Source organism: Mustela lutreola, chromosome 6 (genome assembly GCF_030435805.1).
Source record: "Mustela lutreola isolate mMusLut2 chromosome 6, mMusLut2.pri, whole genome shotgun sequence".
Lineage (NCBI taxonomy): Eukaryota > Metazoa > Chordata > Mammalia > Carnivora > Mustelidae > Mustela > Mustela lutreola.
Genome location: NC_081295.1, coordinates 124,212,514 through 124,230,523, shown reverse-complemented (window position 1 = coordinate 124,230,523; position 18,010 = coordinate 124,212,514).

Here is an 18,010-nt window from a genome sequence, read left to right as displayed (position 1 = left end):
AAGCAGTGGAGCAACAGAGCACAAAATCAGAACTTTTAACAGTCTGCTCCACAGAAGGACATCACTCTAGAGGCTAAAATGGGGTGAAGCCCATGCAGGAACAGCGTGTTCTCAGGTCCCGCAGGGTCACAGAAGGGTCAGGGGTGTCTGAGTGTCGCAGAGCACGCAGGTAATAGAGCAGGGAAGCTGGCTACAGAGACAGAGTTGAGGAGTGAGCTCGCAACTCAGGGTTACCTTAACATGATCTGTAGCACAGGCACCTGCTCTGTGAGCAAGGACCCCACAACATCCAGGGAGACACCCCTGGAAGAGCTCAGGGATCTGCAGGGTTTGGAGACTCCAGGCGGTGCTGTGTGCCAGAGACAGAGATGCTTGCTCAGAGCGCAGCCGGAGGCCAGGGAGACAGGAGTGATTTAGCGCTTTTCTCTGAGGGCACACTGAGGAGTGGGGTCCCGAGCTCTTGGCTCCTCTGGGCTGGAGATTGGGAGCCGCCATTTTCATTCCTGTCCTCCAGAACTCTACGGAAAACATTCAGGGAACAAAAGCTCCCGAAAGTGAACCTTAGCAGATTACTTAGCCTGACCCCTGGAGGGCAGGGCAATTACGCCTTAGGCAAAGACACTTGAGAATCACTACAACAGGCCCCTCCCCAAGAAGATCAGCAAGAAACCCAGCCATGACCAAGTTCACTTACTAAGGAAAAGAGCAGAATTCCAGAGGAGGAGAAAGCAAAGCATGGAATTCATGGCTTTCTCCCCATGATTCTTTAGTCTTGCAAAGTTAATTAATTTTTTTAACTTATTTTTTCTTCGCTAATTTTTTTTAACTTTTACCCTTTCCTCTTTTAACGTTTTTTAACTAGTTTATCTTAAAAATAACTTTCAAAAAATATTTTTTGAACCTTCATTATTATAGTCATATTTTATCCTTCGTTGTATCTAACTTTATTTTTTGTATACACATGGGTTTTTTCTCCTACAAAAATGTGGGATACAACTTCTTCTAATAGATCAAAATATACCCTAAATCTAGCACAGGGCTTTGCTCTAGTCTCCAGTCTGAGCAAATTCTCTCCACTTTCTTTTTCATTATTCTTCCAACCAACTTATTTTATCAACTCCCTTTTTAGAAATTAAAATTTTTTTTTCATCTTTATAGTCATATTCCATCCCTTCATCATGTTTAGACTTATATATGTTTTTCATTCTTTAAAATTTTGGGAGGTAGTTTCTTCTAAGAGACCAAAATACTCCCCAAATTAAGTGGGTGACCCTGTTTTATTCACCAGTCTAATATATATATTTCTTCTTTTTTATATTTTTTCTTTTTTTTTATTTAAATTTTTTTTTCTGAACTTATTTTTACCCCATTTCTTCCCCCCCATGATTTGGGTCTCTTCTGATTTGGATAAAGCATATTTTACTGGGGTCATTACCACCCTTTTAGTATTTTATTTGCTCCTTCATATATTCTTATCTGGAGAAAATAATTAGGCAGAAAAACTCACCACACACCCACACACACACACACACACACACAGTACAAGAGGCAGTACCGAAGACCAGGGACCTAATCAATATGGACATTGGTAATATGTCAGATCTAGAGTTCAGAATGACGATTCTCAAGGTGCTAACCGGACTTGAAAAAGGCATGGAAGATATTAGAGAAACCTGTCAGGAGAAATAAAGGCCCTTTCTGAAGAAACAAAAGAACCAAGTTGAAATAAAAAAAAAGCTATCAATGAGGTGCAATAAAAAATGGAGGCTCTTACTGTTAGGACAAATAAGGCAGAAGAGAGAATTAGTGATATAGAAGACCAAATGACAGAGAATAGAGAAGCTGAGCAAAAGAGAGACAAACAACTACTGGACCATGAGGGGAGAATCGGAGTGATAAGTGATACCATAAGATGAAACAACATTAGAATAATTGGGATTCCAGAAGAAGAAGAAAGAGAAGAGAGCAGAAGGTATATTGGAGAGAATTATTATAGAGAATTTCCCTCATATGGCAAAGGGAAAAAGCATAAAAATCCAGGAGACACAGAGACCCCCCCTCAAAAGCAATAAGAATAGGTCCATGCCCATCATCTAATAGTAAAATTTACAAGTCTTAGTGACAAAGAGAAAATCCTGAAAGCAGCCCGGGACAAGAAGTCTGTAACATACAATGGTAAAAATATTAGATTGGCAACAGACTTATCCACAGAGACCTGGCAGGCCAGAAAGAACTGGCATGATATATTCAGAGCACTAAATGAGAAAAACATGCAGCCAAGAATACTATATCCAGCTAGGCTGGCAAAGAAAATAGAAGGAGAGATTAAAAAACTTCCAGGACAAACAAAAACTAAAAGAATTTGTAAACACCAAACCAGCTCTATAGTAAATATTGAAAAGGGTCCTCTAAGCAAAGAGAGAGCCTTAAAGTTAGTAGACCAGAAAGGAACAGAGACAATATACAGTAACAGTCACCTTACAGGCAATACAATGGCACTAAATTCATATCTGTCAATAGTTACCCTGAATGTAAATGGGCTAAATGCCCCAATCAAAAGACATGGGGTATCAAAATGGATAAAAGAACAAAACCCATCAATATGCTGTCTACAAGAAACTCATTTTAGACCCAAGGACACCTCCAGATTTAAAGTGAGGGAGTGGAAAACATTTTACCATGCTAATGGACATCAAAAGAAACCTTATATGAAATCAATTAGATTTTAAGCCAAAGACTATAATAAGAGATGAGGAAGGACACTATATCATACTCAAAGGGTCTGTCCAAAAAGAAGATCTAACAATTTTAAATACTTATGCCCCTAAATTGGGAGAAGCCAACTACATAAACCAATTAATAACAAAATCAAGGAAACACATTGACAATAATACACTAACAGTAGGGGACTTTAACACCCCCCTCACTGAAATGGACAGATCATCCAAGCAAAACACAACAAGGAAATTAAGGCCTTAAATGACACTCTGGACCAGATGAACATCACAGATGTTCATCACAGAACATTCCATCCCAAAACAGCAGAATACACATTCTTCTCTAGTGCACATGGAATATTCTCCAGAATAGGTCACATCCTGGGTCATAAATCAGGTCTCAACTGGAATCAAAAGATTGGGATCATTCCCTGCATATTTTCAGACCACAAACTCTGAAGCTAGAACTCAATCACAAGAGGAAATTTGGAAAGAATCCAAATATATGGAAACTAAAGAACATCCTACTAAAGAATGAATGGGTCAACCAAGAAATTAAAGAAGAATTGAAAAAATTCATGGAAACAAATGATAATGGAAACACAATGGTTCAAAATCTGTGGGACACAGCAAAGGCAGTCCTGAAAGGAAAATATATAGGGTACAAGCCTTTCTCAAGAAACAAGAAAGGTCTCAAATACACAACATAACCCTACACCTAAAGGAGCTGGAGAAAGAACAACAAAGAAAGCCTAAACCCAGCAGGAGAAGATCAGAGCAGAAATCAATGAAATAGAAAAAAAAAAAAAAAACAATAGAACAAATCAACGAAACTAGGAGCTGATTCTTTGAAAGAATTAATAAGATTGATAAACTCTTGGCCAGACTCATCAAAAAAAAAAAAAAAAGAGAGAGAGAGAGAGAGAGAGAGAGAGAGAAAAGATGCAAGTCAATAAAATAATGAATGAAAGAGGAGAGATCACAATCAACACCAAAGAAATACAAACAATTATAGGAACATATTATGAGCAACTATACACCAGCAAATTTGACAATCTGGAAGAAATGGATGCATTCCTAGAGACATATAAACTACCACAACTGAACCAAGAAGAAATAGAAAACCTGAACAGTCCCATAATCAGTAAGGAGATTGAAGCAGTCATCAAAAATCTCCCAACAAACAAGAGCCCAGGGTCAGATGGCTTCCCAGGGGAATTCTAACAAACATTTAAAGAAAAGTTAATACCTATTCTCCTGAAAGTGTTCCAAGAAATAGAAATGGAATGAAAATTTCCAAATTCATTTTATGAGGCCAGCATTACCTTGATCCCTAAACCAGACAAAAACCCCATCAAAAAAGAGAATTACAGACCAACATCCTTGATGAACACAGATGTGAAAATTCTCACCAAAATACTAGCCAATAGGATCTAACAGTACATTAAAAGGATTATTCACCATGACCAAGTGGGATTTATTCCAAGGCTGCAACGTTGGTTCAACATCTGCAAATCAACCAATGTGATACAACACATTAATAAAAGAAAGAGCAAGAATCATATGATACCCTCAATACATGCTGAAAAAGCATTTGACAAAGTATAGCATCCTTTCCTGACCAAAACTCTTCAAAGTGTAGGGATAGAGGGTACACACCTCAATATGATCAAAGCCATCTATGAATAACCCACTGCAAATATCATTCTCAATGGAGAAAAACTGAGAGCTTTTTTGCTAAGGTCAGGAACACAGCAGAGATGTCCATTATCACCACTGCTATTCAACATAGTACTAGAAGTCCTAGCCTCAGCAATCAGACAACAAAAAGAAATTAAAGGCATCCAAATTGGCAAAGAAGAAGTCAAACTCTCACTCTTTGCAGATGATATGATACTATATGTGGAAAACCCAAAAGACTCCACTCCAAATCTGCTAGAACTTGTACAGGAATTCAGTAAAGTTTCAGGATATAAAATCAATGTACAGAAATCAGTTGCATTTCTTTACACCAACAACAAGACAGAAGAAAGAGAAATTAAGGAGTCAATGCCATTTACAATTAAACCCGAAACCATAAGATACCTAGGAATAAACCTAACCAAAGAAGCAAAGAATCTATACTCAGAAAACAATAAAGCATTCATGAAAGAAATTGAGGAAGACACAAAGAAATGGAAAAATGTTCCATGCACATGGACTGGAAGAACAAATATTGTGAAAATGGTTATGCTTCCTAGAGCAATCTACACATTTAATGCAATTCCTATCAAAATACCATCCATATTTTTTCAAAGAAATGGAACAAATAACCCTAAAATTTGCATGGAACCAGAAAAGACCTCCAATAGCTAGAGGAATATTGAAAAAGTAAGCCTAAGTTGGTGGCATCACCATTCCAGACTTCAAGCTCTATTACAAAGCTGTCATCATCAAGACAGTATGGTACTGGCACAAAAACAGGCACATAGATCAATGGAACAGAATAGAGAGCCCAGAAATAGACGCTCAACTCTATGGTCAACTAATCTTCAACAAAGCAGGAAAGAATATCCAATGGAATAAAAACAGTCTCTTCAACAAATAGTGTTGGGAAAATTGGAGAGCCACATGCGGAAAAATGGAACAGAACCATTTCCTTACACCACACATGAAAATAGACCCCAAATGGATGAAGGACCTCAGTGTGAGAAAGGAATCCATCAAAATCCTTGAGGAAGCAGCAACCTCTTTGACCTCAGCTGCAGCAACTTCTTCCTATGAACATTGCCAAAGGCAAAGGAAGCAAGGTCAAAAATGAACTATTGGGACTCCATCAAGATCAAAAGCTTTTGCACAGCAAAGGAAACAGTCAACAAAACCAAAAGAAAACTGACATAATGGGAGAAGATATTTGCAAGTGACATATCAGATAAAGGGCTAGTATCCAAAATCTATAAAGAACTTCTCAAACTCAACACCCAAAGAACAAATAATCCAATCAAGAAATGGGCAGAGGGGGCACCTGGGTGGCTCAGTGGCTCTGAAGCCACTTCTGAGGCTCTCAGAAGCCTCTGCCTTCTGCTCAGGTCATGATCTCAGGGTCCTGGGATCGAGCCCCTCATTGGGCTCTCTGCTTAGCAGGGAGCCTGCTTCTCCCCTCCCCCACTCTGCCTGCCTCTCTGCCTACTTGGGATCTCTCTCTCTCTTCTGTCAAATAAAAAAAAAAGAAGAAAAAGAAATGTGCAGAGGACATGAACGAACATTTCTGTAAAGAAGACATCTAGATGGCCAACAGACATATGAAAAAGTGTTCCACATCACTTAGCATCAGGGAAATACAAATCAAAACCACAATGAGATACCACCTCACACCAGTCAGAATGGCTAAAATTAACAATTCAGGAAATGATAGATGCTGGCAAAGATGTGGAGAAAAGGGAACCTTCCTACATTGTTGGTGGGAATGCAAGCTGGTGCAACCACTCTGGAAAACAGCATGGAGGTTCCTCAAAAAGTTGAAAATAGAGCTACCCTATGACCCAGCAATTGCACTACTGGGTATTTACCCTAAAGATACAAACGTAGTGATCTGAAGGGGCACTTGCACCCGAATGTCTATAGCAGCAATGTCCACAATAGCCAAACTATGGAAATAACCTAGATGTCCATCAACAGATGAATGGATAAAGAAGATGTGGTATATATACATAATGGAATACTATGCAGCCATCAAAAGAAATGAAATCTTGCCATTTGTGATGACGTGGATAGAACTAGAGGGTATTATGCTGAGCAAAATAAGTCAGTCTGAGAAAGACAACTATCATATGATCTCCCTGATATGAGGAAGTGGAGATGCAATGTGGGGGGTTTAGGGGGTAGGAAAAGAATAAATGAAACAAGATGGGACCGGGAGGGAGACAAACCATAAGAGACTCTAAATATCAAAACAAACTGAGGGTTGCCAGGGGGAGAGGGGTAGGGAGAGGGTGGTGAGGTTATGGATATTGGGGAAGGTATGAGCTATGGTGAGTGCTGTGGAGTGTGTAAACCTGGCAATTCACAGACCTATATCCCTGGGGCTAATAATACAGTATATGTAAATTTAAAAAATAAAATATGCAGTTAAAAAAAGAATCACCCTATGATCTTGCAATTGCACTACTTGGTATTTACCCAAAGGATAAAAAATACTGATTTGAAGGAACACATGCACCCCAATATTTATAACAGCATTATCTATAATAGCCAAATTATGGAAATGGCCAAATGTCCATTGATTGATGAATGAATAAAGAAGATGTGAGATATTTCTCTCTCTCTCTCTCTCTCTCTCTCTCACACACACACACACACACACACACACACAAATATTACTCAGCCATAAAAAAGAATGAAATCTTGCCATTTGCAATGACATGGTTGGAGCTAGAGAACATTATGCTTATTTCTAATAAGTCAGTCAGAGAAAGACAAATACCATATGATTTCACTCATAGGTAGAATTTAAGAAACAAAATAAGCAAAGGAGAATAAAAGAGAGAGGCAAACTGAGAAACATTTTTTTTAAGATTTTATTTATTTATTTAACACACACAGAGAGAGAGAGAGAGAGAGAGAGAGAGAGCACAAGCAGGGGGAAGAGCAGGCAGAGAAGGCAGAGGGAGAAGCAGGCTCCCTGCCAAGCAAGGAGCCCAATGCAGGACTCGATTCTAGGACTCTAGGATCATGACCTGAGCTGAAGGCAGACACTTAACTGACTGAGCCACCCAGGCATCCCAAGAAACAGTCTTAACTATATAGCACAAACTAATGGTTACCAGAGGGAAGAAGGGGTAGGAGGATGGGTGAAATAGGTGATGAAGATTAAGGAGTACACTTGTGATGAGCACCGGATGATGTACGAATAGCTACATCGAATCGCCATATTGTACATCTGAAACTAATATCACACTATAGGTTAACTAACTAGAATTTATCTATTTTTATTTTTTAATTTGTTTTAGAGAGAGAAAGAAGTGGGGAAGAACAGAGGGAGGGGAAGAGAGAGAAACTCAAGCGGGCTCCATGGCCAGTGTAGATCCCAACACAGGGCTCAATCTCACAACCATGAGATCATGACCTGAGTGGAAATCAAGAGTAAGATGCTTGGGGGCCTAGGTGGCTTGGCTATTTAAGCATCTACCTTTGGCTCAGGTCATGATCCTGGGGTCCTGGGATTGAGCCCTGTGTCAGGTTCCCTGCTTAGTGGGGAGCCTGCTTCTCCCTCTCCCTCTGCTGCTACCTCTGCTTGTGTTCTCTACCCCCCTCTTTCAAGTAAAATAAATAAAATCTTTTTTAAAAAGTGGGGGCACCTGGGTGGCCCAGTGGGTTAAAACCTCTGCTTTCGGCTCAGGTCATGATCCCAGGGTCCTAGGATCAAGCCCCCCATTGGGCTCTCTTCTCAGTAGGAAGCCTGCCTCCCTTCCTCCTCTCTCTGCCTGCCTCTCTGCCTAGTTGTGATCTCTGTCTGTCAAATAAATAAATAAAACCTTTAATAAAAATTTAAAATTTAAAATTAAAAAAGAAAAAAAAAAAAGGTGAGACACTTAACCGACTGAGCCATCTAGGTGCCCCCTAACGGGAATTTAAACAAAAACTTTAAAAAGAAAAGAAAACCACCAATTACAGTATAATGTGCTAAGTGCTATAATAGAGGTAAATATTACTGTGGAGCCCAAATGAGGGGCATCCCTCCACCATTGCAAACCCAAGAAAGCTTTTCAAAGAAAGAGATAACTGACCTGGAATTTATGACATATTTCTGGGCATTTTTGCTACTTTCACATGTGTTGTCTTTTTTGATCCTCGTATCAACTCTGTGACATAGGAAAATCATCCTGTCTTAGAAACACAGACTGAGGCTCAGAGAAGTTAAATAAATTGCCCCCCCATCATATGAATGGTAAGTGGTACAGCGGGGCAGAAGTGGGTGGAGTGAACCTCAGGTCTTCTGGCTCCAGGGGCGTTTACTTTTTACCTCATTAGAGCTGAGTTTCAAGTGATGAACAGCCCCTCGGCATCCTCCTCATAAAAATCCTCCTTTAGGCTTATGATGAGAGGCCCTTGGATCTTTCCTTTTATCTGTTTTAGGTTTGAGCAAAGCAAGAGAAACCAGACATCGTCCCCATTCCTAAGGATCCCTAGCTTGAAAAGGAGTTGTAGACACACACGCACAAAAGAGCCATCATTGTGTTTACAAAAGATGGTAGGAAAGGTGTCATCAGTTTTGACATTTACAGTTTATATTTGCCTTGAATAGTGTGTTCTGCTCTTAAAAATATTTGCAGCATCTCAGATCCCATTCTTGAGAGAAATTGGACTGAACACAAGAAGAGTCACTCCAGTTGCTCAGGACTCCACATGAAGTTTTTGAGGCAGCCCCGGATCAAGATGGCTCTAAGGTATTTGTGATTTTCTCTACCCAGGAGTGTTTTTTAACTTCTGTCCTCTACATATGGGAAGGTGGAATGTGATGATCTGTTTAGCTATCCATCAGGTCTTGACTGAGTATACATATGCAAGTTACTATGTGTGGCTCTGGAGGACATAGTAGAAAGCCATAAAGCAACTTCTACCATCAAGATGGCTGGTGGAAGCTAATGGACATGTCTCTCATGTAGATGTAAAAGTTGTGAAATGACTTAGCATTCCACACCCTCTTTGGGAAATTCAAGACATTGCAGTAATGACGTTTATTATCAGTAATGTAACCATAAAAGGAAGGTAAGTTACAAATGCACCCCTGAGCAGAGGCATTCATGCTGAGACCTCAGCTGACCCATTCTTTCTCATTTTTATTACTATGCACTGCTTGTGTCTAGCTGCTGGCAGTTGATACCTGATTTATAAATGAAGCTGAGGCATAATACAGTGTTGGATACTGGATCACAGAGTCTATAACCACTTTTTAAAAACAGAGCTCATGGGGTACCTGGCTGGCTCAGCTGATAGAGCATGCAACTCTTGATCTCAGGATTGTGAGTTCAAACCCTGCACTGGACATAGAGATTACTTAAAAAACAAAACAAAACAAAACAAAAAACCCAACTCACTAGTAAAGTCAAATAAATACCATGAATGTTAGAGTTGGTGAAAAATCGCTGTTAAAGGGGCAGCTGGGTGGCTCAGTCAGTTAAGCGTCTGCCTTTACTTCAGGTCATGATCCCAGAGTCCTGGAATTGAGCCCTGCTTTCGGCTCCTTACTTGGGAGGGAGCCTGCTTCTCTCTCTCCCTTTCCTCCCTGCTCATGTTTTCTCTCAGTATCTCTGTCTTTCTCTCTCTCTCTCAAAAAATAAGTAAATAAAATCTTTAGAAAAATGGCTAGTAGAAGACTTTGGATATGGTTAAGTTGTTAAATTGATATGGATGAAGATTTAATTAGAATCTATATTCAGCATGGGAGAAGAGGTAACGGGGAGGAACACAATGATGGTCAAATGTCAAAGAAACTGCAGAAATAGCACCCATAGCAACAAATGGCCTGGACAGAAGAGAGATTCCTGGACTACCTGTATCTTCCTGAAGAAATGGGTTTTAAAAATTGAGATATAATTGACATATAACATTATATTTGTTTTCATATTTGTATAGATTGTGAAATGATCACCACAATAAATCTAGCTAACATCCATCACCACACACAGTTACACATTTTTCTTGTGTTGAGAACTTTTAAGATCTATTGTCATAGCAACTTTCAAATATACAATGCTATAGTCATGGTGCTGTTTGGATTTGTTTTATAACTGGAAGTTGGTACCTTTGGGCCACCTTCATCCATTTCACCTACCCCTTGGACTCTGGCAACCACAAATTTGTTCTCTGTATCTTTGAGTTCAGCTTTTGTTTTGCTTTGTTTTTAGATTTCACATATAAGTGAGATCATATGATATTTGTTTTTCTCTACCTGGCCTATTTCACTCGGCATAATGCCTTTGAAGTTCATCCATGTTGTCTCAATGGCAGGACTTCCTTCTTTTCATGGCTGAATAATATTCCATTGCATTATACACCACAGCTTCTTTTTTTTAATTTTTATTTATTTATTTGACAGAGAGGGAGATCACAAGTAGACAGAGGCAGGCAGAGAGAAGGGAGAAGCAGGCTCCCTGCTGAGCAGAGAGACTGATGTGGGGCTCGATCCCAGGACCCTGAGATCATGACCTGAGCTGAAGGCAGAGGCTTAACTCACTGAGCCACCCGGGTGTCCCTACACCACAACTTCTTTATCCATTCTTCTGTTGGTGGACACTTAGGTTGCTTCCATATCTTGGTTACTGTAAACAATGCTGCAATAAACATATGGGTTTATATATCTTTTCAAGGTAGTGTTATCATGCCTTTTTAATAAAATATTTATTTATTTATTTATTTTGTGAGAGAAAGAGAGAGAAAAAAGGTACATGAGTGTTGGGGAAGGGGCATTGGGAGAAGCAGACTCCCTGCTGAGCAGCAAGTCTGACATGGGACTCTATCCCTGGACACTGAAAGGACTGAGCCACCCAGGTGCCCAGTGTTTTCCTTTCCTTTGAATAAACACCCTGAAGTGGAATTGCTGGATCACATGGTAGTTCTACTTTTAATATTTTGAAGAACCTCTATACTGGCTGCACCAATTTATCTTCCCAGCAACAGTGAAACAAGGGTCCCGTTTTCCTCACGTCATTGCCAACACTTGTTATTTCTTTTAGTTTTAGCCATTCTAAAAGGTGTGAAGTCATGTCTCATTGTGGTTTTGATTTGCATATCCGATGTCTCATGATTAGTGATGTTAAGCATCTTTTCATGTACATGTTGGCCATCCTTGCGTTTTCTCGAGAAAAAAGTCTATTCAGATTCTCTGCCCATTTTTAACTGGATTGTTTGTTTTCTGCTACTGAATTACATGAGTTATTTATATATTTTGGATATTAACCTCTTATCAGATATATGGTTTGTCAATATTTCCCATTCAGTAGGTTGCCTTTTCATTTCCCTGATGGTTTCCTTTGCTCTGCAGAATGGAATGTCTTTTCTTTTCTTTTTTTTTTTTTTTTTTCAGATGAGCCCTCTAGTGGCAATGGCTGGATAGTCTCCCTCTGAGAGATGAGCACCTCTTGAAAACTGCTTACTTCCAATTGCCTCAGGAGAAGCTGGCTTGCCTGACAGGTCACACACCAGCTCACTCCTCATCTTGCACTTGCTGAGGGCTGAGGCACAGGATATGTCCATAAAAAAATACAATTTTTCACTAAATCTAAGACACCATTAGCTGGCAAACATATTATTTCATGCAATATTAAGAAAAAAAAAAGTCAAAAAAAAAAAAAAAAAGAAGGAAAAGAAAAGAAAAACAGTCAATTAAATGATGACATGCCCAAAACTCCCAAACTCATTCTATAAGGCCAGCATTACCTTGATCCCAAAACCAGACAAAGACCCCACCAAGAATAATTACAGACTAAAATCCCTGATGAACATGGATGCAAAAATTCTTGCCAAGTTACTGGCTAATAGGATCCAAGGGTACGTTAAAAGGATTATTCACCACGACCAAGTGGGATTTATTCCTTGGTTGCAAGGGTGGTTCAACATCCACAAAGCAATCAATGTGATACACCACATTAATAAAACAACAACAGGGGTGCCTGGGTGGCTCAGTGGGTTAAGCCTCTGCCTTCGGCTCAGGTCATGATCTCAGGGTCCTGGGATTGAGTCCTGCATTGGGCTCTCTGCTCAGCAGGGAGCCTGCTTCCCTCTCTCTGTCTCTCTGCCTGCCTCTCCGTCTACTTGTAATCTCTCTCTGTCAAATAAATAAATAAAATCTTTAAAAAAATAAAACAACAACAACAACAACATATGATCCTCTCATTAGACACAGAAAAAACATTTAACAAAGTACAACATCCTTTCTTGTTTAAAACTCTCCAGTGTTGTAATAGAAGGAACATACCTCAGAAAAGCTTTAATACTGTCCATATTTCCATGTTGGAACAGGGAAAACTGGTCCCACTGAGCAAGTAGGGAAACAGTGGAGAATTAAACAGAGTGGCTGTGACTGCATCCTTCAAGTCATGCTTGCTCCAAATAGTTGTGTACAGGCCTGGCTATCCCTTCAGCCTGTCACCTCACCTGGTCTAACGCAGTTTGTGATAGACCATTCTATAGATGCTCAGAAAAGTCTATCACTCAAGACTAACTCATTCTTGAAGAAAATGACCCAAGTCAAACACATGTTGCTATAGTTTCCTCATTAAGGGTCATAGGTCCATGCTGTCCAATATGGTAGCCAATTAGCCACATATAGCAATAAGCACTTAACATGGGTCTAGTCCAAATTCAGACTCTTTTTAAAGATTATTTATTTATTTATTTATTTGACAGAGAAAGAGAGAGAGAGAGAGAGAGAGAGAGAAAGATAGTGAGAGAGGGAGCACAAGCAGGGGGAGTGAGAGAGGGAGAAGCTGGCTTCCCACTGAGCAGGGCACCCAATGCAGGGCTCAATCCCAGTACCCTGGGATCATGACCTGAGCTGAAGGCAGACACTTAACTACTGAGCCACTCAGGTGCCCCTGAGATGTGTCTTAGTTATACAATACACACCAGATTTCAAAGACTTAGTACAAAAAAAAAAATCACTAATAATTTTATATTTACTACACTTTAAAATTATTTATTATTTTGGATATGCTGAGTTAAATAAAATATATTATTAAACTCACCTGTTGTTTGGAGCACCTGGATATCTCGGTTGGTTAAGTGTCCAACTCTTGATTTTGGCATAGGTCATGATCTCAGGGTTGTGAAATCAAGCCTCACATCAAGCTCCATGCTCAGCCTGCTTGATCCTCTCTCTTCCTCTCCCTCTTCCCCTCCCCCCACTCTCTCTCAAAAAATTATCTGTTGTTTTCTATATTGCTAAAAAATTTTAAATTACACATAACTCACATTGTATTTCTATTAGATATCACTGTCTTAGGCCATAAAGCATGAGGCCAAAGGTCATAAGGACTGGGATAGCTCCCCTTCAGAGTGATTCATTTCCATTTTGAATCATCCTAAAGAAGTCAGATCCTGATAGGTGGTCTAGAGTCTGGATTAAGGGAAGACATGTCCTCCCCCCTTTGTACCAGAATAGGGATAGTCGGGCAGCTTGTGTGTTGGGCTGGGAAAGCACATTCAAGTGTACCTCCAATAGTGGGGAGGTAAACTAGACCCTGAAACTCAGAGCATGCTGGAGGTGAAGCAGAGAAGCAACCAGTAGGAGAACCCATCCATACAGGGAGAACGTGAGCCCACCTTTATTTTTTCTCTTACCGGCTTATCTGTTTATGCATTTACTGGCCAGATCTTGATTTATTCACTTAGATGTTTACATAGATTATATAGTTTCCTGGTTATTTTCTTCCTTATAGGATCTTGCCTTTTAAAAAACTTTCACCAAATTTTGGTGGGATTTCTGGTGGGAGCAGAGACAAATGTGTCTTTATTCAATCAGCCATATTAAGTCAGAAGACCCAGTTGAGTTTGTAGTGTGGTTGCACTGCACTAGAGATACCTGGCATGTATCAACTTTGCCATGTAGAAGCAAATGCCATGAAACTGTTCTATTTTCCCTTTCTTTGGCACTTGGGCCTCTGCTTTGGTGTATGACTTAATGCATTTCCAACAATATCCTTTGCTACATGATGAGACAGCTCAAGAACTCCAAATAGTATGTCATCCTGTGGAAAGATCTTCTGGGAACAATGTGAGCTTATGGTTTGCAGTTTATTTTAGTTGGCCTCTAATGATCAGAAGCAAAGCTGAACCAAAATAAATAGGCTAATATACATTCTCCACCACTGATGCTCATAAAATACCTGTAGTTTTTTATTGCTGCCAAAAGCAAGGACTACAGAAAGTGTATTTGGATGGATCTCACAGCAATCTTAAGAACTGCAGAAGAGATGGGGGGGCATGTGGCTCATTTCGTTAGGCGTCCAACTCTTGATTTTGGCTCAGGTCATGATCTCAGGATTCTGAGTCCCTGAGCCCCTTGTTGGCCTCTGCAAGACACTGCTCTCTCTCCTTCTTCCTCTGCCCACCCGCCCACCACCCCACTCGTGCTCATGCTCTCTCCACCTCTCTCTCAAAAAAAAAAAAAAAAGGAACTGTAGAAGAGACTCTCTTTTGCTCAATAACTTCCCTTTTCATTAAAAAAATGTAATAACATTTTCCAAGTGGCTGCACAAACTTGCATTCCCACCAACAGTGTAAGAGGGTTCCCCTTTCTCCACATCCTCTCCAACACATGTTGTTTACTGTCTTGCTAATTTTGGCCATTCTAACTGCTGTAAGGTGGTATCTCAATGTGGTTTTGATTTGAATCTCCCTAGATGGCTAGTGATGATGGGCATTTTTTCATGTTTCTGTTAGCCATTTGTATAAATTTGGAGAAGTGTCTGTTCATGTCTTGTGCCCATTTTTTGGCATGTTTATCTGTTTTGTGTGTGTTGAGTTTGAGGAGTTCTTTATAGATACTGGATATCAACCCAAAAGACTCCACCCCCAAACTACTAGAACTCATACAGCAATTCAGCAACATGGCAGGATACAAAGTCAATGTGCAGAAATCAGTGGCTTTCTTATACACTAACAATGAAAATACAGAAAGGGAAATTAGAGAATCGATTCCATTTACTATAGCACCAAGAACCATAAGATACCTGGGAATAAACCTAACCAAAGAGGTAAAGGAACTGTACTCGAGGAACTACAGAACACTCATGAAAGAAATTGAAGAAGACTCAAAAAGATGGAAGACCATTCCATGCTCTTGGATCGGAAGAATAAACATTGTTAAAATGTCTATACTGCCTAGAGCAATCTATACTTTTAATGCCATTCCGATCAAAATACCACCAGTATTTTTCAAAGAGCTGGAGCAAATAATCCAAAAATTTGTATGGAATCAGAAGAGACCCTGAATCGCTAAGGAAATGTTGAAAAACAAAAATAAAACTGGGGGCATCACATTACCTGATTTCAAGCTTTACTACAAAGCTGTGATCACCAGACAGCATGGTACTGGCATTAAAAAAAGACACAGAGACCAGTGGAACAGAGTAGAGAGCCCAGATATGGACCCTCAACTCTATCGGCAAAAAATCTTCAACAAAACAGGAAAAAATATACAGTGGAAAAAAGACAGTCTCTTTAATAAAGGGTGCTGGGAAAACTGGACAGATATATGTAGAAGAATGAAACACGACCATTGTCTTACACCGTACACAAAGATAAACTCAAAATGGATAAAAGACCTCAATGTGAGACAGGAATCCATCAGAATCCTAGAGGGGAACATAGGCAGTAAGCTCTTCGATATCAACCACAGCAACTTCTTTTAAGATATGTCTCCAAAGGCAAAGGAAACAAAAGCGAAAATGAACTTTCGGGACTTCATCAAGATCCAAAGCTTCTGCACAGCAAAGGAAACAGTCAACAAAACAAATAGGCAACCCATGGAATGGGAGAAGATATTTGGAGACATTTCTTGAAAGAAGTTGCTGTGCCCAGTGCCAAAGCGGTTACTACCTATGTTCTCCTCTAGGATTCTGATGGATTCATGCCTCATGTTGAGATCTTTCATCCATTGCGAGTTTATCTTTGTGAAGGGTGTAAGAGAATGGTTGAGTTTCATTCTTCTATATATAGCTGTCTAATTTTCCCAGCACCGTTTATTGAAGAGACTGTCTTTTTTCCACTGGATATTTTTTCCTGCTTTGTTGAAGATTAGTTGACCATAGAGTTATGAGTCCATATCTGGACTCCCTACTCTGTTCCACTAGTCTGTGTGTCTGTTTTTGTGCCAGTACCATGCTGTCTTGGTGACCACAGCTTTGTAGTAAAGCTTGAAATCAGGCAACATGATGTCCCGAGGTTTTTTTTTTTTTTTTAAGATTTTATTTATTTATTTGACAGACAGAGATCACAAGTAGTCAGAGAGGTAGGCAGAGAGAGAGAGGGGAAGCAGGTTCTCTGCTGAGCAGAAAGCCCGATGTAGGGCTCGATCTCAGGAGTCTGGGATCATGATCTGAGCCGAAAGCAGAGGCTTTAGCCCACTGAGCCATCCAGGCACCCTTTTCTTTTTCAACATTTCCTTAGTAATTCTTGGTCTCTTCTGGTTCCATACAGATTTTAGGTTTGTTCCAGCACTTTGAGGAATGCTGGTGGAATTTTGATCGGAATGGCATTGAAAGTACAGATTGCTCAGGGCAGTATAGATATTTTAACAATGTTTATTCTTGTGATCCATGAGCATGGAATGGTCTTCCATCTTTTTGTGTCTTCTTCAATTTCTTTCATGAGTGTTCTGTAGTTCCTTGAGTACAGATTCTTTACCTTTTTGGTTAGGTTTATTCCCAGGTATCTGATGATCAGCCACTTTGGAAAACAGTGTGGAGATTCCTTAAAAAATTAAATATAGAGCTAACCCATGACCCTGCATTTGCACAACTGGGTATATACCCCAAAGACACAGATGTAGTGAAAATAAGGGCCATCTGTACCCCAATGTTCATAGCAGTAATGGCCACAGTCGCCGAACTGTGGAAAGAACCAAGATGCCCTTCAACAGACGAATGGATAAAGAAGATATGGTCCATATATACTATGGAGTATTGTGTCTCGGTAAGGATGAATACCCAACTTTTGCATCAACCTGGATGGGACTGGAAGAGATTAAGCTGAGTGAAAGTCAAGCAGAGAGAGTCAATTATCTTATAGTTTTGCTTATTTATGGAGCATAAGGAATAACATGGAGGACATGGGGACATGGAGAGGAGAAGTGAGTTGGGGGGAAACTGGAGAGAGGGATGAACCATGAGAGACTGTGGACTCTGAGAAACAACTGAGGATTTTGGAGGGGAGGGAGGTGGAAGGTTGGGTGATTCTGGTGATGGGTGTTATGAAGGGCATGCATTGCATGGAGCACTGGGTGTGGTGCATAAACAATGAATTCTGGAACAATGAAAAGAAATTTTAAAAAGTAAATGTTATTTTTTAAAAAAATGTAATAATACTTATTGAGTTTAGAATCTTAAGGGAGAAATTATACATATGTAAGAAAATAAAAATAATCTTCAACCCAATCCATAAATATTGCTAGCATTTTGGTATTTTTAAATTCAATGGGTATCTGCTTCTTCTACTGAACTTTATGTTATAAATAATATCTTACCTTAAAAATTTTTGCATAAAATAATTTTATTTTACTTTTTAAAAGATTTTATTTATTTATTTATTTGACA